Here is a 24931-nt window from a genome sequence, read left to right as displayed (position 1 = left end):
TTGAGGGTGGTCACGAATTAAAGTCCTTTTCGCTCTAGGACGCATATTTAAGGAGATATGGGCAAAAGAAGTTTTTCATATAAAAATTTCAATTTTTTTAGGTTTTGGGTGGATTTTTCAATTTTTTGGGGGTGGTCACGAATTAAAGTCCTTTTCGCTCTAGGAGGCATATTTAAGGAGATATGGGCAAAAGAAGTGTTTCGTATAAAAATTTCAATTTTTTTAGGTTTTGGGTGGATTTTTCAATTTTTTGGGAGTGGTCACGAATTAAAGTCCTTTTCGCTCTAGGACGCTTAGTTTAGGAGATATGGGCAAAAGAAGTTTTTCATATAAAAATTTAAAATTTTTTAGATTTTGGGTGGATTTTTCAATTTTTTGGGAGTGGTCACGAATTAACGTCCTTTTCGCTCTAGGACGCATATTTAAGGAGATATGGGCAAAAGAAGTTTTTCATATAAAAATTTAAATTTTTTTAGGTTTTGGGTGGATTTTACAATTTTTTGGGGGTGGTCACGAATTAAAGTCCTTTTCGCTCTAGGACGCTTAGTTTAGGAGATATGGGAAAAAGAAGTTTTTCATATAAAAATTTATTTTTATTTTAGGTTTTGGGTAGATTTTTCAATTTTTTGGGGGTGGTCACGAATTAAAGTCCTTTTCGCTCTAGGACGCATATTTAAGGAGATATGGGCAAAAGAAGTTTTTCATATAAAAATTTCAATTTTTTTAGGTTTTGGGTGGATTTTTCAATTTTTTGAGGGTGGTCACGAATTAAAGTCCTTTTCGCTCTAGGACGCTTAGTTTAGGAGATATGGGCAAAAGAAGTTTTTCATATAAAAATTTCAATTTTTTTAGGTTTTGGGTGGATTTTTCAATTTTTTGGGGGTGGTCACAAATTAAAGTCCGCTCTAGGACGCTTAGTTTAGGAGATATGGGCAAAAGAAGTTTTTCATATAAAAAATTCAATTTTTTAGGTTTTGGGTGGATTTTTCAATTTTTTGGGGGTGGTCACAAATTAAAGTCCTTTTCGCTCTAGGACGCATATTTAAGGAGATATGGGCAAAAGAAGTTTTACGTATAAAAATTTCAATTTTTTTAGGTTTTGGGTGGATTTTTAAATTTTTTGGGGGTGGTCACGAATTAAAGTCCTTTTCGGATTTTTCAATTTTTTGGGGAGGAGTTATGGGCAAAAGAAGTTTTTCATATAAAAATTTCAATTTTTAGGTTTTGGGTGGATTTTTCAATTTTTTGGGGGTGGTCACGAATTAAAGTCCTTTTCGCTCTAGGACGCATATATAAGGAGATATGGGCAAAAGAAGTTTTTCGTATAAAAATTTCAATTTTTTTAGGTTTTGGGTGGATTTTTCAATTTTTTGGGAGTGGTCACGAATTAAAGTCCTTTTCGCTCTAGGACGCTTAGTTTAGGAGATATGGGCAAAAGAAGTTTTTCATATCAAAATTTTAATTTTTTTAGGTTTTTGGGTGGATTTTTAAATTTTTTGGGGGTGGTTACGAATTAAAGTCCTTTTCGCTCTAGGGCGCATATTTAAGGAGATACGGGCAAAAGAAGTTTTTCATATAAAAATTTCAATTTTTTTAGGTTTTGGGTGGATTTTTCAATTATTTGGGGGTGGTCACGAATTAAAGTCCTTTTCGCTCTAGGACGCATATTTAAGGAGATATGGGCAAAAGAAGTTTTTCATATAAAAATTTCAATTTTTTTAGGTTTTGGGTGGATTTTTCAATTATTTGGGGGTGGTCACGAATTAAAGTCCTTTTCGCTCTAGGACGCTTAGTTTAGGAGATATGGGCAAAAGAAGTTTTTCATATAAAAATTTCAATTTTTTTAGGTTTTGGGTGGAATTTTCAATTTTTTGGGGGTGGTCACGAATTAAAGTCCTTTTCGCTCTAGGACGCATATTTAAGGAGATATGGGCAAAAGAAGTTTTTCGTATAAAAATTTAAATTTTTTTAGTTTTTGGGTGGATTTTTCAATTTTTTGGGAGTGGTCACGAATTAAAGTCCTTTTCGCTCTAGGACGCTTAGTTTAGGAGATATGGGCAAACGAAGTTTTTCATATAAAAATTTAAATTTTTTTAGGTTTTGGGTAGATTTTTCAATTTTTTGGGGAGGAGATATGGGCAAAAGAAGTTTTTCATATAAAAATTTTAATTTTTAGGTTTTGGGTGGATTTTTAAATTTTTTGGGGGTGGTCACGAATTAAAGTCCTTTTCGCTCTAGGACGCTTAGTTTAGGAGATATGGGCAAAAGAAGTTTTTCATATAAAAATTTCAATTTTTTTAGGTTTTGGGTGGATTTTTCAATTTTTTGAGGGTGGTCACGAATTAAAGTCCTTTTCGCTCTAGGACGCATATTTAAGGAGATATGGGCAAAAGAAGTGTTTCATATAAAAATTTAAATTTTTTTAGGTTTTGGGTGGATTTTTCAATTTTTTGAGGGTGGTCACGAATTAAAGTCCTTTTCGCTCTAGGACGCATATTTAAGGAGATATGGGCAAAAGAAGTTTTTCATATAAAAATTTAAATTTTTTTTAGGTTTTGGGTGGATTTTTAAATTTTTTGGGGGTGGTCACGAATTAAAGTCCTTTTCGCTCTAGGACGCATATTTAAGGAGATATGGGCAAAAGAAGTTTTTCATATAAACATTTAATTTTTTTTAGGTTTTGGGTGGAATTTTCAATTTTTGGGGTGGTCACGAATTAAAGTCCTTTTCGCTCTAGGACGCATATTTAAGGAGATATGGGCAAAAGAAGTTTTTCATATAAAAATTTCAATTTTTTTAGGTTTTGGGTGGATTTTTCAATTTTTTGGGGGTGGTCACGAATTAAAGTCCTTTTCGCTCTAGGACGCTTAGTTTAGGAGATATGGGCAAAAGAAGTTTCTCATATAAAAATTGCAATTTTTTTAGGTTTTGGGTGGATTTTTAAATTTTTTGGCGGTGGTCACGAATTAAAGTCCTTTTCGCTCTAGGACGCTTAGTTTAGGAGATATGGGCAAAAGAAGTTTTTCATACAAAAATTTCAATTTTTTTAGGGTTTGGGTGGATTTTTCAATTTTTTGGGGGTGGTCACGAATTAAAGTCCTTTTCGCTCTAGGACGCATATTTAAGGAGATATGGGCAAAAGAAGTTTTTCGTATAAAAATTTCAATTTTTTTAGGTTTTGGGTGGATTTTTCAATTTTTTGGGAGTGGTCACGAATTAAAGTCCTTTTCGCTCTAGGACGCTTAGTTTAGGAGATATGGGCAAAAGAAGTTTTTCATATAAAAATTTCAATTTTTTTAGGTTTTGGGTGGATTTTTCAATTTTTTGGGGGTGGTCACGAATTAAAGTCCTTTTCGCTCTAGGACGCATATTTAAGGAGATATGGGCAAAAGAAGTTTTTCGTATAAAAATTTCAATTTTTTTAGGTTTTGGGTGGATTTTTCAATTTTTTGGGAGTGGTCACGAATTAAAGTCCTTTTCGCTCTAGGGCGCTTAGTTTAGGAGATATGGGCAAAAGAAGTTTTTCATATCAAAATTTAAATTTTTTTAGATTTTGGGTGGATTTTTCAATATTTTGAGGGTGGTCACGAATTAAAGTCCTTTTCGCTCTAGGACGCATATTTAAGGAGATATGGGCAAAAGAAGTTTTTCATATAAAAATTTCAATTTTTTTAGGTTTTGGGTGGATTTTTCAATTTTTTGGGGGTGGTCACGAATTAAAGTCCTTTTCGCTCTAGGAGGCATATTTAAGGAGATATGGGCAAAAGAAGTGTTTCGTATAAAAATTTCAATTTTTTTAGGTTTTGGGTGGATTTTTCAATTTTTTGGGAGTGGTCACGAATTAAAGTCCTTTTCGCTCTAGGACGCTTAGTTTAGGAGATATGGGCAAAAGAAGTTTTTCATATAAAAATTTAAAATTTTTTAGATTTTGGGTGGATTTTTCAATTTTTTGGGAGTGGTCACGAATTAACGTCCTTTTCGCTCTAGGACGCATATTTAAGGAGATATGGGCAAAAGAAGTTTTTCATATAAAAATTTAAATTTTTTTAGGTTTTGGGTGGATTTTACAATTTTTTGGGGGTGGTCACGAATTAAAGTCCTTTTCGCTCTAGGACGCTTAGTTTAGGAGATATGGGAAAAAGAAGTTTTTCATATAAAAATTTATTTTTATTTTAGGTTTTGGGTAGATTTTTCAATTTTTTGGGGGTGGTCACGAATTAAAGTCCTTTTCGCTCTAGGACGCATATTTAAGGAGATATGGGCAAAAGAAGTTTTTCATATAAAAATTTCAATTTTTTTAGGTTTTGGGTGGATTTTTCAATTTTTTGAGGGTGGTCACGAATTAAAGTCCTTTTCGCTCTAGGACGCTTAGTTTAGGAGATATGGGCAAAAGAAGTTTTTCATATAAAAATTTCAATTTTTTTAGGTTTTGGGTGGATTTTTCAATTTTTTGGGGGTGGTCACAAATTAAAGTCCGCTCTAGGACGCTTAGTTTAGGAGATATGGGCAAAAGAAGTTTTTCATATAAAAAATTCAATTTTTTAGGTTTTGGGTGGATTTTTCAATTTTTTGGGGGTGGTCACAAATTAAAGTCCTTTTCGCTCTAGGACGCATATTTAAGGAGATATGGGCAAAAGAAGTTTTACGTATAAAAATTTCAATTTTTTTAGGTTTTGGGTGGATTTTTAAATTTTTTGGGGGTGGTCACGAATTAAAGTCCTTTTCGGATTTTTCAATTTTTTGGGGAGGAGTTATGGGCAAAAGAAGTTTTTCATATAAAAATTTCAATTTTTAGGTTTTGGGTGGATTTTTCAATTTTTTGGGGGTGGTCACGAATTAAAGTCCTTTTCGCTCTAGGACGCATATATAAGGAGATATGGGCAAAAGAAGTTTTTCGTATAAAAATTTCAATTTTTTTAGGTTTTGGGTGGATTTTTCAATTTTTTGGGAGTGGTCACGAATTAAAGTCCTTTTCGCTCTAGGACGCTTAGTTTAGGAGATATGGGCAAAAGAAGTTTTTCATATCAAAATTTTAATTTTTTTAGGTTTTTGGGTGGATTTTTAAATTTTTTGGGGGTGGTTACGAATTAAAGTCCTTTTCGCTCTAGGGCGCATATTTAAGGAGATACGGGCAAAAGAAGTTTTTCATATAAAAATTTCAATTTTTTTAGGTTTTGGGTGGATTTTTCAATTATTTGGGGGTGGTCACGAATTAAAGTCCTTTTCGCTCTAGGACGCATATTTAAGGAGATATGGGCAAAAGAAGTTTTTCATATAAAAATTTCAATTTTTTTAGGTTTTGGGTGGATTTTTCAATTATTTGGGGGTGGTCACGAATTAAAGTCCTTTTCGCTCTAGGACGCTTAGTTTAGGAGATATGGGCAAAAGAAGTTTTTCATATAAAAATTTAAATTTTTTTAGATTTTGAGTGGATTTTTCAATATTTTGAGGGTGGTCACGAATTAAAGTCCTTTTCGCTCTAGGACGCTTAGTTTAGGAAATATGGGCAAAAGAAGTTTTTCATATAAAAATTTATTTTTTTTTAGGTTTTGGGTGGATTTTTCAATTTTTTGGGGGTGGTCACGAATTAAAGTCCTTTTCGCTCTAGGAGGCATATTTAAGGAGATATGGGCAAAAGAAGTTTTTCGTTTAAAAATTTCAATTTTTTTAGGTTTTGGGTGGATTTTTCAATTTTTTGGGAGTGGTCACGAATTAAAGTCCTTTTCGCTCTAGGACGCTTAGTTTAGGAGATATGGGCAAAAGAAGTTTTTCATATAAAAATTTAAAATTTTTTAGATTTTGGGTGGATTTTTCAATTTTTTGGGAGTGGTCACGAATTAAAGTCCTTTTCGCTCTAGGACGCATATTTAAGGAGATATGGGCAAAAGAAGTTTTTCATATAAAAATTTAAATTTTGTTAGGTTTTGGGAGGATTTTACAATTTTTTGGGGGTGGTCACGAATTAAAGTCCTTTTCGCTCTAGGACGTTTAGTTTAGGAGATATGGGCAAAAGAAGTTTTTCATATAAAAATTTATTTTTATTTTAGGTTTTGGGTAGATTTTTCAATTTTTTGGGGGTGGTCGCGAATTAAAGTCCTTTTCGCTCTAGGACGCATTTTTAAGGAGATATGGGCAAAAGAAGTTTTTCATATAAAAATTTCAATTTTTTTAGGTTTTGGGTGGATTTTTCAATTTTTTGGGAGTGGTCACGAATTAAAGTCCTTTTCGCTCTAGGACGCTTAGTTTAGGAGATATGGGCAAAAGAAGTTTTTCATATAAAAATTTCAATTTTTTTAGGTTTTGGGTGGATTTTTCAATTTTTTGGGGGTGGTCACAAATTAAAGTCCTTTTCGCTCTAGGACGCTTAGTTTAGGAGATATGGGCAAAAGAAGTTTTTCATATAAAAAATTCAATTTTTTTAGGTTTTGGGTGGATTTTTCAATTTTTTGGGGGTGGTCACAAATTAAAGTCCTTTTCGCTCTAGGACGCATATTTAAGGAGATATGGGCAAAAGAAGTTTTTCGTATAAAAATTTCAATTTTTTTAGGTTTTGGGTGGATTTTTAAATTTTTTGGGGGTGGTCACGAATTAAAGTCCTTTTCGCTCTAGGACGCTTAGTTTAGGAGATATGGGCAAAAGAAGTTTTTCATATAAAAATTTCAATTTTTTTAGGTTTTGGGTGGAATTTTCAATTTTTTGGGGGTGGTCACGAATTAAAGTCCTTTTCGCTCTAGGACGCATATTTAAGGAGATATGGGCAAAAGAAGTTTTTCGTATAAAAATTTAAATTTTTTTAGTTTTTGGGTGGATTTTTCAATTTTTTGGGAGTGGTCACGAATTAAAGTCCTTTTCGCTCTAGGACGCTTAGTTTAGGAGATATGGGCAAACGAAGTTTTTCATATAAAAATTTAAATTTTTTTAGGTTTTGGGTAGATTTTTCAATTTTTTGGGGAGGAGATATGGGCAAAAGAAGTTTTTCATATAAAATTTTTAATTTTTAGGTTTTGGGTGGATTTTTAAATTTTTTGGGGTGGTCACGAATTAAAGTCCTTTTCGCTCTAGGACGCTTAGTTTAGGAGATATGGGCAAAAGAAGTTTTTCATATAAAAATTTCAATTTTTTTAGGTTTTGGGTGGATTTTTCAATTTTTTGAGGGTGGTCACGAATTAAAGTCCTTTTCGCTCTAGGACGCATATTTAAGGAGATATGGGCAAAAGAAGTGTTTCATATAAAAATTTAAATTTTTTTAGGTTTTGGGTGGATTTTTCAATTTTTTGAGGGTGGTCACGAATTAAAGTCCTTTTCGCTCTAGGACGCATATTTAAGGAGATATGGGCAAAAGAAGTTTTTCATATAAAAATTTAAATTTTTTTTAGGTTTTGGGTGGATTTTTAAATTTTTTGGGGGTGGTCACGAATTAAAGTCCTTTTCGCTCTAGGACGCATATTTAAGGAGATATGGGCAAAAGAAGTTTTTCATATTAACATTTAATTTTTTTTAGGTTTTGGGTGGAATTTTCAATTTTTGGGGTGGTCACGAATTAAAGTCCTTTTCGCTCTAGGACGCATATTTAAGGAGATATGGGCAAAAGAAGTTTTTCATATAAAAATTTCAATTTTTTTAGGTTTTGGGTGGATTTTTCAATTTTTTGGGGGTGGTCACGAATTAAAGTCCTTTTCGCTCTAGGACGCTTAGTTTAGGAGATATGGGCAAAAGAAGTTTCTCATATAAAAATTGCAATTTTTTTAGGTTTTGGGTGGATTTTTAAATTTTTTGGCGGTGGTCACGAATTAAAGTCCTTTTCGCTCTAGGACGCTTAGTTTAGGAGATATGGGCAAAAGAAGTTTTTCATACAAAAATTTCAATTTTTTTAGGGTTTGGGTGGATTTTTCAATTTTTTGGGGGTGGTCACGAATTAAAGTCCTTTTCGCTCTAGGACGCATATTTAAGGAGATATGGGCAAAAGAAGTTTTTCGTATAAAAATTTCAATTTTTTTAGGTTTTGGGTGGATTTTTCAATTTTTTGGGAGTGGTCACGAATTAAAGTCCTTTTCGCTCTAGGACGCTTAGTTTAGGAGATATGGGCAAAAGAAGTTTTTCATATAAAAATTTCAATTTTTTTAGGTTTTGGGTGGATTTTTCAATTTTTTGGGGGTGGTCACGAATTAAAGTCCTTTTCGCTCTAGGACGCATATTTAAGGAGATATGGGCAAAAGAAGTTTTTCGTATAAAAATTTCAATTTTTTTAGGTTTTGGGCGGATTTTTCAATTTTTTGGGAGTGGTCACGAATTAAAGTCCTTTTCGCTCTAGGGCTCTTAGTTTAGGAGATATGGGCAAAAGAAGTTTTTCATATCAAAATTTAAATTTTTTTAGATTTTGGGTGGATTTTTCAATATTTTGAGGGTGGTCACGAATTAAAGTCCTTTTCGCTCTAGGACGCATATTTAAGGAGATATGGGCAAAAGAAGTTTTTCATATAAAAATTTCAATTTTTTTAGGTTTTGGGTGGATTTTTCAATTTTTTGGGGGTGGTCACGAATTAAAGTCCTTTTCGCTCTAGGAGGCATATTTAAGGAGATATGGGCAAAAGAAGTGTTTCGTATAAAAATTTCAATTTTTTTAGGTTTTGGGTGGATTTTTCAATTTTTTGGGAGTGGTCACGAATTAAAGTCCTTTTCGCTCTAGGACGCTTAGTTTAGGAGATATGGGCAAAAGAAGTTTTTCATATAAAAATTTAAAATTTTTTAGATTTTGGGTGGATTTTTCAATTTTTTGGGAGTGGTCACGAATTAACGTCCTTTTCGCTCTAGGACGCATATTTAAGGAGATATGGGCAAAAGAAGTTTTTCATATAAAAATTTAAATTTTTTTAGGTTTTGGGTGGATTTTACAATTTTTTGGGGGTGGTCACGAATTAAAGTCCTTTTCGCTCTAGGACGCTTAGTTTAGGAGATATGGGAAAAAGAAGTTTTTCATATAAAAATTTCAATTTTTTTAGGTTTTGGGTGGATTTTTCAATTTTTTGGGAGTGGTCACGAATTAAAGTCCTTTTCGCTCTCGGACGCTTAGTTTAGGAGATATGGGCAAAAGAAGTTTTTCATATAAAAATTTAAAATTTTTTAGATTTTGGGTGGATTTTTCAATTTTTTTGGAGTGGTCACGAATTAAAGTCCTTTTCGCTCTAGGACGCTTAGTTTAGGAGATATGGGCAAAAGAAGTTTTTCATATAAAAATTTCAATTTTTTTAGGTTTTGGGTGGATTTTTCAATTTTTTGGGGGTGGTCACAAATTAAAGTCCGCTCTAGGACGCTTAGTTTAGGAGATATGGGCAAAAGAAGTTTTTCATATAAAAAATTCAATTTTTTTAGGTTTTGGGTGGATTTTTCAATTTTTTGGGGGTGGTCACAAATTAAAGTCCTTTTCGCTCTAGGACGCATATTTAAGGAGATATGGGCAAAAGAAGTTTTACGTATAAAAATTTCAATTTTTTTAGGTTTTGGGTGGATTTTTAAATTTTTTGGGGGTGGTCACGAATTAAAGTCCTTTTCGGATTTTTCAATTTTTTGGGGAGGAGTTATGGGCAAAAGAAGTTTTTCATATAAAAATTTCAATTTTTAGGTTTTGGGTGGATTTTTCAATGTTTTGGGGGTGGTCACGAATTAAAGTCCTTTTCGCTCTAGGACGCTTAGTTTAGGAGATATGGGCAAAAGAAGTTTTTCATATAAAAATTTAAATTTTTTTAGGTTTTGGGTGGATTTTTAAATTTTTTGAGGGAGGTCACGAATTAAAGTCCTTTTCGCTCTAGGACGCATATTTAAGGAGATATGGGCAAAAGAAGTTTTTCATATCAAAATTTTAATTTTTTTATGTTTTGGGTGGATTTTTCAATTTTTTGGGAGTGGTCACGAATTAAAGTCCTTTTCGCTCTAGGACGCATATTTAAGGAGATATGGGCAAAAGAAGTTTTTCATATAAAAATTTCAATTTTTTAGGTTTTGGGTGGATTTTTCAATTTTTTGGGGGTGGTCACGAATTAAAGTCCTTTTCGCTCTAGGACGCTTAGTTTAGGAGATATGGGCAAAAGAAGTTTTTCATATAAAAATTTCAATTTTTGTAGGTTTTGGGTGGATTTTTCAATATTTTGAGGGTGGTCACGAATTAAAGTCCTTTTCGCTCTAGGACGCTTAGTTTAGGAGATATGGGCAAAAGAAGTTTTTCATTTAAAAATTTATTTTTTTTAGGTTTTGGGTGGATTTTTCAATTTTTTGGGGGTGGTCACGAATTAAAGTCCTTTTCGCTCTAGGACGCTTAGTTTAGGAGATATGGGCAAAAGAAGTTTTTCATATAAAAATTTATTTTTTTTTAGGTTTTGGGTGGATTTTTCAATTTTTTGGGGGTGGTCACGAATTAAAGTCCTTTTCGCTCTAGGAGGCATATTTAAGGAGATATGGGCAAAAGAAGTTTTTCGTTTAAAAATTTCAATTTTTTTAGGTTTTGGGTGGATTTTTCAATTTTTTGGGAGTGGTTACGAATTAAAGTCCTTTTCGCTCTAGGACGCTTAGTTTAGGAGATATGGGCAAACGAAGTTTTTCATATCAAAATTTTAATTTTTTTATGTTTTGGGTGGATTTTTCAATTTTTTGGGAGTGGTCACGAATTAAAGTCCTTTTCGCTCTAGGACGCATATTTAAGGAAATATGGGCAAAAGAAGTTTTTCATATAAAAATTTCAATTTTTTTAGGTTTTGGGTGGATTTTTCAATTTTTTGGGGGTGGTCACGAATTAAAGTCCTTTTCGCTCTAGGACGCTTTGTTTAGGAGATATGGGCAAAAGAAGTTTTTCATATAAAAATTTAAATTTTTTTAGATTTTGGGTGGATTTTTCAATATTTTGAGGGTGGTCACGAATTAAAGTCCTTTTCGCTCTAGGACGCTTAGTTTAGGAGATATGGGCAAAAGAAGTTTTTCATATAAAAATTTATTTTTTTTTAGGTTTTGGGTGGATTTTTCAATTTTTTGGGGGTGGTCACGAATTAAAGTCCTTTTCGCTCTAGGAGGCATATTTAAGGAGATATGGGCAAAAGAAGTTTTTCGTATAAAAATTTCAATTTTTTTAGGTTTTGGGTGGATTTTTCAATTTTTTGGGAGTGGTCACGAATTAAAGTCCTTTTCGCTCTAGGACGCTTAGTTTAGGAGATATGGGCAAAAGAAGTTTTTCATATAAAAATTTAAAATTTTTTAGATTTTGGGTGGATTTTTCAATTTTTTTGGAGTGGTCACGAATTAAAGTCCTTTTCGCTCTAGGACGCATATTTAAGGAGATATGGGCAAAAGAAGTTTTTCATATAAAAATTTAAATTTTTTTAGATTTTGGGTGGATTTTACAATTTTTTGGGGGTGGTCACGAATTAAAGTCCTTTTCGCTCTAGGACGCTTAGTTTAGGAGATATGGGCAAAAGAAGTTTTTCATATAAAAATTTATTTTTATTTTAGGTTTTGGGTAGATTTTTCAATTGTTTGGGGGTGGTCACGAATTAAAGTCCTTTTCGCTCTAGGACGCATATTTAAGGAGATATGGGCAAAAGAAGTTTTTCATATAAAAATTTCAATTTTTTTAGGTTTTGGGTGGATTTTTCAATTTTTTGAGGGTGGTCACGAATTAAAGTCCTTTTCCCTCTAGGACGCTTAGTTTAGGAGATATGGGCAAAAGAAGTTTTTCATATAAAAATTTAAATTTTTTTAGGTTTTGGGTGGATTTTTAAATTTTTTGGGGGTGGTCACGAATTAAAGTCCTTTTCGCTCTAGGACGCTTAGTTTAGGAGATATGGGCAAAACAAGTGTTTCATATAAAAATTTAATTTTTTTTAGGTTTTGGGTGGATTTTTCAATTTTTTGGGGGCGGTCACGAATTAAAGTCCTTTTCGCTCTAGAACGCTTAGTTTAGGAGATATGGGCAAAAGAAGTTTTTCATATAAAAATTAAAATTTTTGTGATTTTGGGTGGATTTTTCAATATTTTGGGGGTGGTCACGAATTAAAGTCCTTTTCGCTCTAGGACGCTTAGTTTAGGAGATATGGGCAAAAGAAGTTTTTCATATAAAAATTTATTTTTTTTAGGTTTTGGGTGGATTATTCAATTTTTTGGGGGTGGTCACGAATTAAAGTCCTTTTCGCTCTAGGACGCATATTTAAGGAGATATGGGCAAAAGAAATTTTTCATATAAAAATTTCAATTTTTTTTAGGTTTTGGGTGGATTTTTCAATTTTTTGGGGGTGGTCACGAATTAAAGTTCTTTTCGCTCTAGGACGCTTAGTTTAGGAGATATGAGCAAAAGAAGTTTTTCATATAAAAATTTCATTTTTTTTAGGTTTTTGGGTGGATTTTTCAATTTTTTGGGGGTGGTCGCGAATTAAAGTCCTTTTCGCCCTAGAACGCATATTTAAGGAGATATGGGCAAAAGAAGTTTTCCATATAAAAATTTCAATTTTTTTAGGTTTTGGGTGGATTTTTCAATTTTTTGGGGGTGGTCACGAATTAAAGTTCTTTTCGCTCTAGGACGCTTAGTTTAGGAGATATGGGCAAAAGAAGTTTTTCATATAAAAATTTCAATTTTTTTAGGTTTTGGGTGGATTTTTCAAGTTTTTAGGGGTGGTCACGAATTAAAGTCCTTTTCGCTCTAGGACGCTTAGTTTAGGAGATATGGGCAAAAGAAGTGTTTCATATAAAAATTTAAATTTTTTTAGGTTTTGGGTGGATTTTTCAATTCTTTGAGGGTGGTCACGAATTAAAGTCCTTTTCGCTCTAGGACGCATATTTAAGGAGATATGGGCAAAAGAAGTTTTTCATATAAAAATTTAAATTTTTTTTAGGTTTTGGGTGGATTTTTCAATTTTTTGGGGGTGGTCACGAATTAAAGTCCTTTTCGCTCTAGGACGCATATTTAAGGAGATATGGGCAAAAGAAGTTTTTCATATAAAAATTTAAATTTTTTTAGGTTTTGGGTGGATTTTTCAATTTTTTGGGGGTGGTCACGAATTAAAGTCCTTTTCGCTCTAGGACGCTTAGTTTAGGAGATATGGGCAAAAGAAGTTTTTCATATAAAAATTTCAATTTTTTTAGGGTTTGGGTGGATTTTTCAATTTTTTGGGGGTGGTCACTAATTAAAGTCCTTTTCGCTCTAGGACGCATATTTAAGGAGATATGGGCAAAAGAAGTTTTTCATATAAAAATTTCAATTTTTTTAGGTTTTGGGTGGATTTTTCAATTTTTTGGGGGTGGTCACGAATTAAAGTCCTTTTCGCTCTAGGACGCATATTTAAGGAGATATGGGCAAAAGAAGTTTTTCGTATAAAAATTTCAATTTTTTTAGGTTTTGGGTGGATTTTTCAATTTTTTGGGAGTGGTCACGAATTAAAGTCCTTTTCGCTCTAGGACGCTTAGTTTAGGAGATATGGGAAAAAGAAGTTTTTCATATAAAAATTTTAATTTTTTTATGTTTTGGGTGGATTTTTCAATTTTTTGGGAGTGGTCACGAATTAAAGTCCTTTTCGCTCTAGGACGCATATTTAAGGAGATATGGGCAAAAGAAGTTTTTCATATAAAAATTTCAATTTTTTTAGGTTTTGGGTGGATTTTTCAATTTTTTGGGGGTGGTCACGAATTAAAGTCCTTTTCGCTCTAGGACGCTTAGTTTAGGAGATATGGGCAAAAGAAGTTTTTCATATAAAAATTTAAATGTTTTTAGATTTTGGGTGGATTTTTCAATATTTTGAGGGTGGTCACGAATTAAAGTCCTTTTCGCTCTAGGACGCTTAGTTTAGGAGATATGGGCAAAAGAAGTTTTTCATATAAAAATTTATTTTTTTTTAGGTTTTGGGTGGATTTTTCAATTTTTTGGGGGTGGTCACGAATTAAAGTCCTTTTCGCTCTAGGAGGCATATTTAAGGAGATATGGGATAAAGAAGTTTTTCGTATAAAAATTTCAATTTTTTTAGGTTTTGGGTGGATTTTTCAATTTTTTGGGAGTGGTCACGAATTAAAGTCCTTTTCGCTCTAGGACGCTTAGTTTAGGAGATATGGGCAAAAGAAGTTTTTCATATAAAAATTTAAAATTTTTTAGATTTTGGGTGGATTTTTCAATTTTTTGGGAGTGGTCACGAATTAAAGTCCTTTTCGCTCTAGGACGCATATTTAAGGAGATATGGGCAAAAGAAGTTTTTCATATAAAAATTTAAATTTTTTTAGGTTTTGGGTGGATTTTACAATTTTTTGGGGGTGGTCACGAATTAAAGTCCTTTTCGCTCTAGGACGCTTAGTTTAGGAGATATGGGCAAAAGAAGTTTTTCATATAAAAATTTATTTTTATTTTAGGTTTTGGGTAGATTTTTCAATTTTTTGGGGGTGGTCACGAATTAAAGTCCTTTTCGGTCTAGGACGCATATTTAAGGAGATATGGGCAAAAGAAGTTTTTCATATAAAAATTTCAATTTTTTTAGGTTTTGGGTGGATTTTTCAATTTTTTGAGGGTGGTCACGAATAAAAGTCCTTTTCGCTCTAGGACGCTTAGTTTAGGAGATATGGGCAAAAGAAGTTTTTCATATAAAAATTTCAATTTTTTTAGGTTTTGGGTGGATTTTTCAATTTTTTGGGGGTGGTCACAAATTAAAGTCCTTTTCGCTCTAGGACGCTTAGTTTAGGAGATATGGGCAAAAGAAGTTTTTCATATAAAAAATTCAATTTTTTTAGGTTTTGGGTGGATTTTTCAATTTTTTGGGGGTGGTCACAAATTAAAGTCCTTTTCGCTCTAGGACGCATATTTAAGGAGATATGGTCAAAAGAAGTTTTTCGTATAAAAATTTCAATTTTTTTAGGTTTTGGGTGGATTTTTAAATTTTTTGGGGGTGGTCACGAATTAAAGTCCTTTTCGCTCTAGGACGCTTAGTTTAGGAGATATGGGCAAAAGAAGTTTTTCATATAAAAATTTCAATTTTTTTAGGTTTTGGGTGGAATTTTCGATTTTTTGGGGGTGGTCACGAATTAAAGTCCTTTTCGCTCTAGGACGCATATTTAAGGAGATATGGGAAAAAGAAGTTTTTCGTATAAAAATTTAAATTTTTTTAGGTTTTGAGTGGATTTTTCAATTTTTTGGGAGTGGTCACGAATTAAAGTCCTTTTCGCTCTAGGACGCTTAGTTTAGGAGATATGGGCAAACGAAGTTTTTCATATAAAAATTTAAATTTTTTTAGGTTTTGGGTGGATTTTTCAATTTTTTGGGGAGGAGATATGGGCAAAAGAAGTTTTTCATATAAAAATTTCAATTTTTAGGTTTTGGGTGGATTTTTCAATTTTTTGGGGGTGGTCACGAATTGAAGTCCTTTTCGCTCTAGGACGCTTAGTTTAGGAGATATGGGCAAAAGAAGTTTTTCATATAAAAATTTCAATTTTTAGGTTTTGGGTGGAATTTTCAATTTTTTGGTGGTGGTCACGAATTAAAGTCCTTTTCGCTCTAGGACGCATATTTAAGGAGATGTGGGCAAAAGAAGTTTTTCATATAAAAATTTCAATTTTTTTAGGTTTTGGGTGGATTTTTCAATTTTTTAGGGGTGGTCACGAATTAAAGTCCTTTTCGCTCTAGGACGCTTAGTTTAGGAGATATGGGCAAAAGAAGTGTTTCATATAAAAATTTCAATTTTTTTAGGTTTTGGGTGGAATTTTCAATTTTTTGGGGGTGGTCACGAATTAAAGTCCTTTTCGCTCTAGGACGCATATTTAAGGAGATATGGGCAAAAGACGTTTTTCATATAAAAATTTCAATTTTTTTAGGTTTTGGGTGGATTTTTCAATTTTTTGGGGGTGGTCACGAATTAAAGTCCTTTTCGCTCTAGGACGCTTAGTTTAGGAGATATGGGCAAAAGAAGTTTTTCATATAAAAATTTTAATTTTTTTAGGTTTTGGGTGGATTTTTCAATTTTTTTGGGGTGGTCACGAATTAAAGTCCTTTTCGCTCTAGGACGCATATTTAAGGAGATATGGGCAAAAGAAGTCTTTCATATAAAAATTTCAATTTTTTTAGGTTTTGGGTGGATTTTTCAATTTTTTGGGGGTGGTCACGAATTAAAGTCCTTTTCGCTCTAGGACGCTTAGTTTAGGAGATATGGGCAAAAGAAGTTTTTCATATAGAAATTTAAATTTTTTTAGATTTTGGGTGGATTTTTCAATATTTTGGGGGTGGTCACGAATTAAAGTCCTTTTCGCTCTAGGACGCTTAGTTTAGGAGATATGGGCAAAAGAAGTTTTTCATATAAAAATTTCAATTTTTTTAGGTTTTGGGTGGATTTTTCAATTTTTTGGGGGTGGTCACGAATTAAAGTCCTTTTCGCTCTAGGACGCATATTTAAGGAGATATGGGCTAAAGAAGGTTTTCATATAAAAATTTCATTTTTTTTAGGTTTTGGGTGGATTTTTCAAGTTTTTAGGGGTGGTCACGAATTAAAGTCCTTTTCGCTCTAGGACGCTTAGTTTAGGAGATATGGGCAAAAGAAGTTTTTCATATAAAAATTTTAATTTTTTTAGGTTTTGGGTGGATTTTTAAATTTTTTGGGGGTGGTCACGAATTAAAGTCCTTTTCGCTCTATGACGCATATTTAAGGAGATATGGGCAAAAGAAGTTTTTCATATAAAAATTTCAATTATTTTAGTTTTTGGGTAGATTTTTCAATTTTTTGGGGGTGGTCACGAATTAAAGTCCTTTTCGCTCTAGGACGCTTAGTTTAGGAGATATGGGCAAAAGAAGTCTTTCATATAAAAATTTAATTTTTTTTAGGTTTTGGGTGGATTTTTCAATTTTTTGGGGGTGGTCACGAATTAAAGTCCTTTTCGCTCTAGGACGCTTAGTTTAGGAGATATGGGCAAAAGAAGTTTTTCATATAAAAATTTAAATTTTTTTAGGTTTTGGGTGGATTTTTAAATTTTTTGGGGGTGGTCACGAATTAAAGTCCTTTTCGCTCTAGGACGCATATTTAAGGAGATATGGGCAAAAGAAGTTTTTCATATAAAAATTGCAATTTGTTTAGGTTTTGGGTGGATTTTAAAATTTTTTGGCGGTGGTCACGAATTAAAGTCCTTTTCGCTCTAGGACGCTTAGTTTAGGAGATATGGGCAAAAGAAGTTTTTCATATAAAAATTTCAATTTTTTAGGTTTTGGGTGGATTTTTCAATTTTTTGGGGGTGGTCACGAATTAAAGTCCTTTTCGCTCTAGGACGCATATTTAATGAGATATGGGCAAAAGAAGTTTTTCGTATAAAAATTTCAATTTTTTTAGGTTTTGGGTGGATTTTTCAAGTTTTTAGGGGTGGTCACGAATTAAAGTCCTTTTCGCTCTAGGACGCTTAGTTTAGGAGATATGGGCAAGAGAAGTGTTTCATATAAAAATTTAATTTTTTTTAGGTTTTGGGTGGATTTTTCAATTTTTTGAGGGTGGTCACGAATTAAAGTCCTTTTCGCTCTAGGACGCATATTTAAGGAGATATGGGCAAAAGAAGTTTTTCATATAAAAATTTAAATTTTTTTAGGTTTTGGGTGGATTTTTAAATTTTTTGGGGGTGGTCACGAATTAAAGTCCTTTTCGCTCTAGGACGCATATTTGAGGAGATATGGGCAAAAGAAGTTTTTCATATAAAAATTTCAATTTTTTTAGGTTTTGGTTGGAATTTTCAATTTTTTGGGGGTGGTCACGAATTAAAGTCCTTTTCGCTCTAGGACGCATATTTAAGGAGATATGGGCAAAAGAAGTTTTTCATATAAAAATTTCAATTTTTTTAGGTTTTGGGTGGATTTTTCAATTTTTTGGGGGTGGTCACGAATTAAAGTCCTTTTCGCTCTAGGACGCATATTTAAGGAGATATGGGCAAAAGAAGCTTTTCATATAAAAATTTCAATTTTTTAGGTTTTGGGTGGATTTTTCAATTTTTTGGGGGTGGTCACGAATTAAAGTCCTTTTCGCTCTCGGACGCTTAGTTTAGGAGATATGGGCAAAAGAAGTTTTTCATATAAAAATTTAAATTTTTTAGGTTTTGGGTGGATTTTTCAATTTTTTGGGGGTGGTCACGAATTAAAGTCCTTTTCGCTCTAGGACGCATATTTAAGGAGATATGGGCAAAAGAAGTTTTTCATATAAAAATTTCAATTTTTTTAGGTTTTGGGTGGATTTTTCAATTTTTTGGGGGTGGTCACGAATCAAAGTCCTTTTCGCTCTAGGACGCATATTTAAGGAGATATGGGCAAAAGAAGTTTTTCATATAAAAATTTAAATTTTTTTAGGTTTTGGGTGGATTTTTCAATTTTTTGGGGGTGGTCACGAATTAAAGTCCTTTTCGCTCTAGGACGCTTAGTTTAGGAGATATGGGCAAAAGAAGTTTTTCATATAAAAATTTATTTTTTTTTAGGTTTTGGGTGGATTTTTCAATTTTTTGGGGGTGGTCACGAATTAAAGTCGTTTTCGCTCTAGGACGCATATTTAAGGAGATATGGGCAAAAGAAGTTTTTCATACAAAAATTTAAATTTTTTTAGGTTATGGGTGGATTTTTCAATTTTTTGGGGGCGGTCACGAATTAAAGTCCTTTTCGCTCTAGGACGCTTAGTTTAGGAGATATGGGCAAAAGAAGTTTTTCATATAAAAATTTAAATTTTTTTAGATTTTGGGTGGATTTTTCAATATTTTGGGGGTGGTCACGACTTAAAGTCCTTTTCGCTCTAGGACGCTTAGTTTAGGAGATATGGGCAAAAGAAGTTTTTCATATAAAAATTTCAATTTTTTTAGGTTTTGGGTGGATTTTTCAAGTTTTTAGGGGTGGTCACGAATTAAAGTCCTTTTCGCTCTAGGACGCTTAGTTTAGGAGATATGGGCAAAAGAAGTTTTTCATATAAAAATTTAAATTTTTTTAGATTTTGGGTGGATTTTCCAATTTTTTGGGGGTGGTCACGAATTAAAGTCGTTTTCGCTCTAGGACGCATATTTAAGGAGATATGGGCAAAAGAAGTTTTTCGTACAAAAATTTAAATTTTTTTAGGTTTTGGGTGGATTTTTCAATTTTTTGGGGGTGGTCACTGTTATGTGCAAGAGTCGTGTTCTAATTTAAGTCAAATTCACGAATGACTCTTTATTCTATTTCATAATATAGTTACAAGTCTTTATATTATGTATGGTAGATTTGTAGGGTTACACATATTAAAATTAAATGTATTTACATAAATAAAGTATGAACGTAATGTGAATGCTTATAAGTATACACTTAACTTATACAACATCTCCCTTTGCAACATAAAATTAATACATTTATATTTAATAAATACAATGGTATATATATCAAAATTACAAATTGAGTCTATCAGGTTCTTTAACAATTCTGCCACTTCGAGTAATATAATTTTCAACATTTTGCTCCTCAGATAAATTATTTTGTATAGACCTTTCTGTTTCCTGTATATTCGTTGTGTTTTCGTAATGATCAGAATTTATATCATTCTCAATATTAGCATAATTTAAACTACTCTGAGTTGATTTTCTTATATGATCATGACTTCTTCTAAATTTAGAGCCATTTTGATCTAATATAATATATGACCTTGGTTCCTTGCAAATTTCTGCAACTTTTCCCGGATACCAATGACTTTGAGGATTCTTTTTGAACATTTCTGCAACTTTTCCCGGATACCAATGACTTTGAGGATTCTTTTTGAACATTACCTTGTCACCCTCATGCATTGGTTTTAAGGCTTTTGATTTAGCATTATACTTTTCTGTCACGTTCCTCATATTTGACTGTATCTTATCAGTATATTCAGTTTTATCTATCAATTTAGAATCAAAATTGTTGGCAACAGAAGGAATTTTAGTACGCAAAGTTCTAGACATTAACAGTTCAGATGGACTTGGTAAATCACCCTTCGGAGTTGTTCTATAATGCAACAATGCCACATATGGATCAGACTTGCTCTCTACCGATTTCAAAAGAAGTTTTTTCATAGTCTGAACCATACGTTCCGCTAGACCATTGGATCTGGGTAAATATGGACTAGATGTCCGATGATCAATTCCCCAGTCTTGACAAAATGTCCCAAATTCCTTAGAATTAAATGGCGGACCATTATCTGAAATAAAAATTGTAGGAATACCGTGTCTCGCAAATATCGACTTTAATTTAATAATTAAATTGGCACTACTGTAACCAGATGAAAGAATGTCTATTTCAACAAATTTCGAAAAATAATCAACCACAAGTAAATATGTTTTGCTTTGAAACTCAAAAAGATCACACCCTACTTTGTACCAAGGAATATCGATTACCTCATGAGGCATTAACTCAGGTCTACTATTAGAGTTTTGATACTTAGCACAAATCTCACAATTCAATACCAAATCCTCAATATCTTTATAGATGTTAGGCCAGTAAACAAATTGACGAGCAAGATTCTGACATCTTAATACCCCCATGTGGCCCTCGTGAATTTTATCTAAAACACCCCGTCTCAAAGTTTTCGGTATCAATATTTGACTATTTTTCAGCAAGACATCATCCAAAATCGTTATATCATCCCTAATCTTAAAATAAGGCTTTACATCATCCTCAAGTTTACTACGACAATCCGGCCAACCATTACGTGTGTATCCTGCAATCTTCATAAAAGTGTCATCCTTCTTACTATACTCCCCAATGGAATAAACATCAACAAAAGGAATTTCCAAATGCGAAGAAATAAAATTGCAGTGAATATTGACCTCGCTTTCAATTTCAGATAATGCTTTATCCTCCAAGGGAGCTCTCGACAGTGTGTCAGCTATTTTCAAATCCCTGCCAGGTCTATATTGCACAGATAAACTATAACTCTGCAAACACAACATAAAACGCTGTAGTCGTGGTGGAATTTTATATAAAGGCTTATCGAATAGAGTTACCAAAGGCTTGTGATCTGTTTCCACAGTCACATTGGAACCATAAATATACTGATGAAATTTTCTGCATCCAAATAATATAGCAAAAAGCTCCTTCTCAATCTGAGCATAATTTTTCTGAGATTCTGTTAACGAACCTGACGCATACGCTATAGGCTGACCCTCATGCAAAATTGTGGCACCAACAGCAAATCTAGAGGCATCTACCGATAAAATCAATCTTTTACTCTTATCGAAATATGTAAGCACAGGAGCCTCTGTTATTTCCCTTTTCAAATCTCTGAACTCATTCTCATGTACAGCCGACCAATGCCACTGAACATCATTCCTCAACAATTCCCTTAAATTATGATTCTTCTCTGACAAATTTCTGATAAATGGACCCAAATAATTAACCATGCCTTAAAATCTCTGCATCTCCTTTACATTATTTGGTCTTGGCATATCCAGAACTGCCCTCACTTTCTCATTATCCGGACTCACTCCCGTCCTATCAAAAATATGACCTAAAAATTTTATTTCAGTCCTTAAAAATTTGCACTTAGATTCGTTAAACTTCAAACCTACTTCTCTAGCCCTTTGAAAAACCGCTTCTAATATTCTGTCATGCTCCTCTATAGTCGATGAATAGATTAAAAAATCATCTATGTATATTATCAAATTGGGAATATCCCCAAATAGTTTCATCATTTCAGCATGAAATATCTCCGGCGCAGCATTAATGCCAAATGGCAATCTTAAAAACCGATAACGTCCAAAAGGTGTATTGAATGTGCACAATTTAGATGACTCATCATGCAACGGAATCATCCAAAAACCATTTTTAGCATCCAGAGCTGTAAAATACCTAGAACCTACCAACTTTGCCTTACAGTCTTCAATATTTGGAAAAGGATAATGGGGCCTCAAAATGGGCTTATTCAAATGCCTTGGGTCCAAACAAATCCTCATACTACCATTTGGCTTCGCAACCAACACAATGGAATTCACCCATTCTGTTGGTTCACTCACTGGCATGATGACATTCATTTTCATCATTCTCCCTAATTCTTTTCGTAAACTTTCATATAGCTTAAATGGAATTTTGCGAGGTGGTTCAATCACCGGTTCAATATTGTCTCTTATCTTAAAACTGCATTTATTTTGCAAAAGACCAAGGCCATGTAAAACATCAGAATATTTTTCAATAGTTTTATTAATTGAAATGCTATTAATTTCTTTAACTAAATTCATTTTGACTGCCATTTCAATACCTAAAATATTTTTACATTCCATATTCACAATAAAAAATGTTGCATTAAACAGTTCATCCTTATATATAAAATCTAAATCAGCTGTTCCCAACACAGGAATCCTCTCACCACTGATCGTAAAAATTCGAACTGATGTCTTCAAAAATGATTTAATTTTCAAAAAATCTGCTGTTTTAGCTGACATTATGTTGGCCTGTGCCCCTGTATCAATTTGGCAAATAATTTTTTGATGTTTTATTGTTACCTCCACATTCCATTCAGTTACATTCTTCTTTTTGTCCACCACTCCAATAAACAAATCATCTTCATCATCTTCTTCTTCTTTACCTTCGTTTTGATCGGCATACATTTGCTTCACAAATCTTTTTCTAAAAGTACACATTCTGGCAAAATGATTAACCTTTCCACATTCATAGCACTTCGCACCATCTGCTGGACATTTATCCCGATGTATTTGACCACATCTATTGCAGTTACCACTGTTAGACTTTTTGTTGCTGTTGGTCTTGTAATGATTGTTGCTGTTGTATTTGTTGTTGAATCTGTTGCTTGTATTTGATTTAATAACACTTACAACTCCTTCCAATCCGCCATCTTGTTGGAAAATAGATGCATTTTCCTTCGCCATTACCATATTTTTACTGATACTGACAGCTCTTTCCAAACTTATGTTGTCTTCAGTGAGTAATCTCTCCCTGACATGACCCATTTTAGCCGACAATCCACATATGTAAATGTCCCGAACCAAATCATTTCTCAAGCCCCCAAATTCACAGCTTAAACTTAAATTTTTCAATGCTGTCACATATTCATCCACGGACTGTTCTTCTTGTTGCTTGTAGGTGAAAAATTTATACCGCTCCATTACTATATTAATCCGCGGAGTAAAGTACGAACAAAGTTTCATCACCAAATCTGCATACTTGACTGTATCAATATCCATATCAAAGGAATTGAAAACATCTAAGGACTGTGTCCCAAGGTGATGTAACAGTAACGCCACCTTCCTCTGATCGGTTTCGCTTTCCAAGTTTGACGCTCTCAAAAATATTTTAAATTTTGTGTGCCAAGTTTTCCACTCCTTGGCAATATCTGGCGCTTTAAAATTCAATGGCTGAAGTGAAGTAGCAAACACTTGACCACTTGCTTCATCACTTTTCATGTCCGGCATCTTAATCAAAATATCCTGAATTCCTCTCAACTTTTCAACTTATTATATTTTGCACTTCTGACACCATGTTATGTGCAAGAGTTGTGTTCTAATTTAAGTCAAATTCACGAATGACTCTTTATTCTATTTCATAATATAGTTACAAGTCTTTATATTATGTATGGTAGATTTGTAGGGTTACACATATTAAATTAAATGTATTTACATAAATAAAGTATGAACGTAATGTGAATGCTTATAAGTATACACTTAACTTATACAACAGTCACGAATTAAAGTCCTTTTCGCTCTAGGACGCTTAGTTTAGGAGATATGAGCAAAAGAAGTTTTTCATATAAAAATTTCATTTTTTTTTAGGTTTTTGGGTGGATTTTTCAATTTTTTGGGGTGGTCACGAATTAAAGTCCTTTTCGCTCTAGGACGCATATTTAAGGAGATATGGGCAAAAGAAGTTTTCCATATAAAAATTTCAATTTTTTTAGGTTTTGGGTGGATTTTTCAATTTTTTGGGGGTGGTCACGAATTAAAGTCCTTTTCGCTCTAGGACGCATATTTAAGGAGATATGGGCAAAAGAAGTTTTTCATATAAAAATTTCAATTTTTTTAGGTTTTGGGTGGATTTTTCAATTTTTTGGCGGTGGTCACGAATTAAAGTCCTTTTCGCTCTAGGACGCTTAGTTTAGGAGATATGGGCAAAAGAAGTTTTTCATATAAAAATTTAAATTTTTTTAGGTTTTGGGTGGATTTTTCAATTTTTTGGGGGTGGTCACGAATTAAAGTCCTTTTCGCTCTAGGACGCATATTTAAGGAGATATGGGCAAAAGAAGTTTTTCGTATAAAAATTTCAATTTTTTTAGGTTTTGGGTGGATTTTTCAATTTTTTGGGAGTGGTCACGAATTAAAGTCCTTTTCGCTCTAGGACGCTTAGTTTAGGAGATATGGGCAAAAGAAGTTTTCCATATAAAAATTTCAATTTTTTTAGGTTTTGGGTGGATTTTTCAATTTTTTGGGGGTGGTCACGAATTAAAGTCCTTTTCGCTCTAGGACGCATATTTAAGGAGATATGGGCAAAAGAAGTTTTTCATATAAAAATTTAAATTTTTTTAGGTTTTGGGTGGATTTTTCAATATTTTGGGGGTGGTCACGAATTAAAGTCCTTTTCGCTCTAGGAAGCTTAGTTTAGGAGATATGGGCAAAAGAAGTTTTTCGTATAAAAATTTAAATTTTTTTAGGTTTTGGGTGGATTTTTCAATTTTTTGGGAGTGGTCACGAATTAAAGTCCTTTTCGCTCTAGGACGCTTAGTTTAGGAGATATGGCCAAAAGAAGTTTTTCATATAAAAATTTAAATTTTTTTAGATTTTGGGTGGATTTTTCAATATTTTGGGGGTGGTCACGAATTAAAGTCCTTTTCGCTCTAGGAAGCTTAGTTTAGGAGATATGGTCAAAAGAAGTTTTTCATATAAAAATTTCAATTTTTTTAAGTTTTTGGGTGGATTTTTCAATTTTTTGGGGGTGGTCACGAATTAAAGTCCTTTTCGCTCTAGGACGCATATT

This window comes from Haematobia irritans, chromosome 4 (genome assembly GCF_050003625.1).
Source record: "Haematobia irritans isolate KBUSLIRL chromosome 4, ASM5000362v1, whole genome shotgun sequence".
NCBI classification, from domain to species: Eukaryota; Metazoa; Arthropoda; class Insecta; order Diptera; family Muscidae; genus Haematobia; species Haematobia irritans.
The sequence above is the reverse complement of the archived record's forward strand: the minus strand, read 5'-3'. Positions refer to the sequence as shown.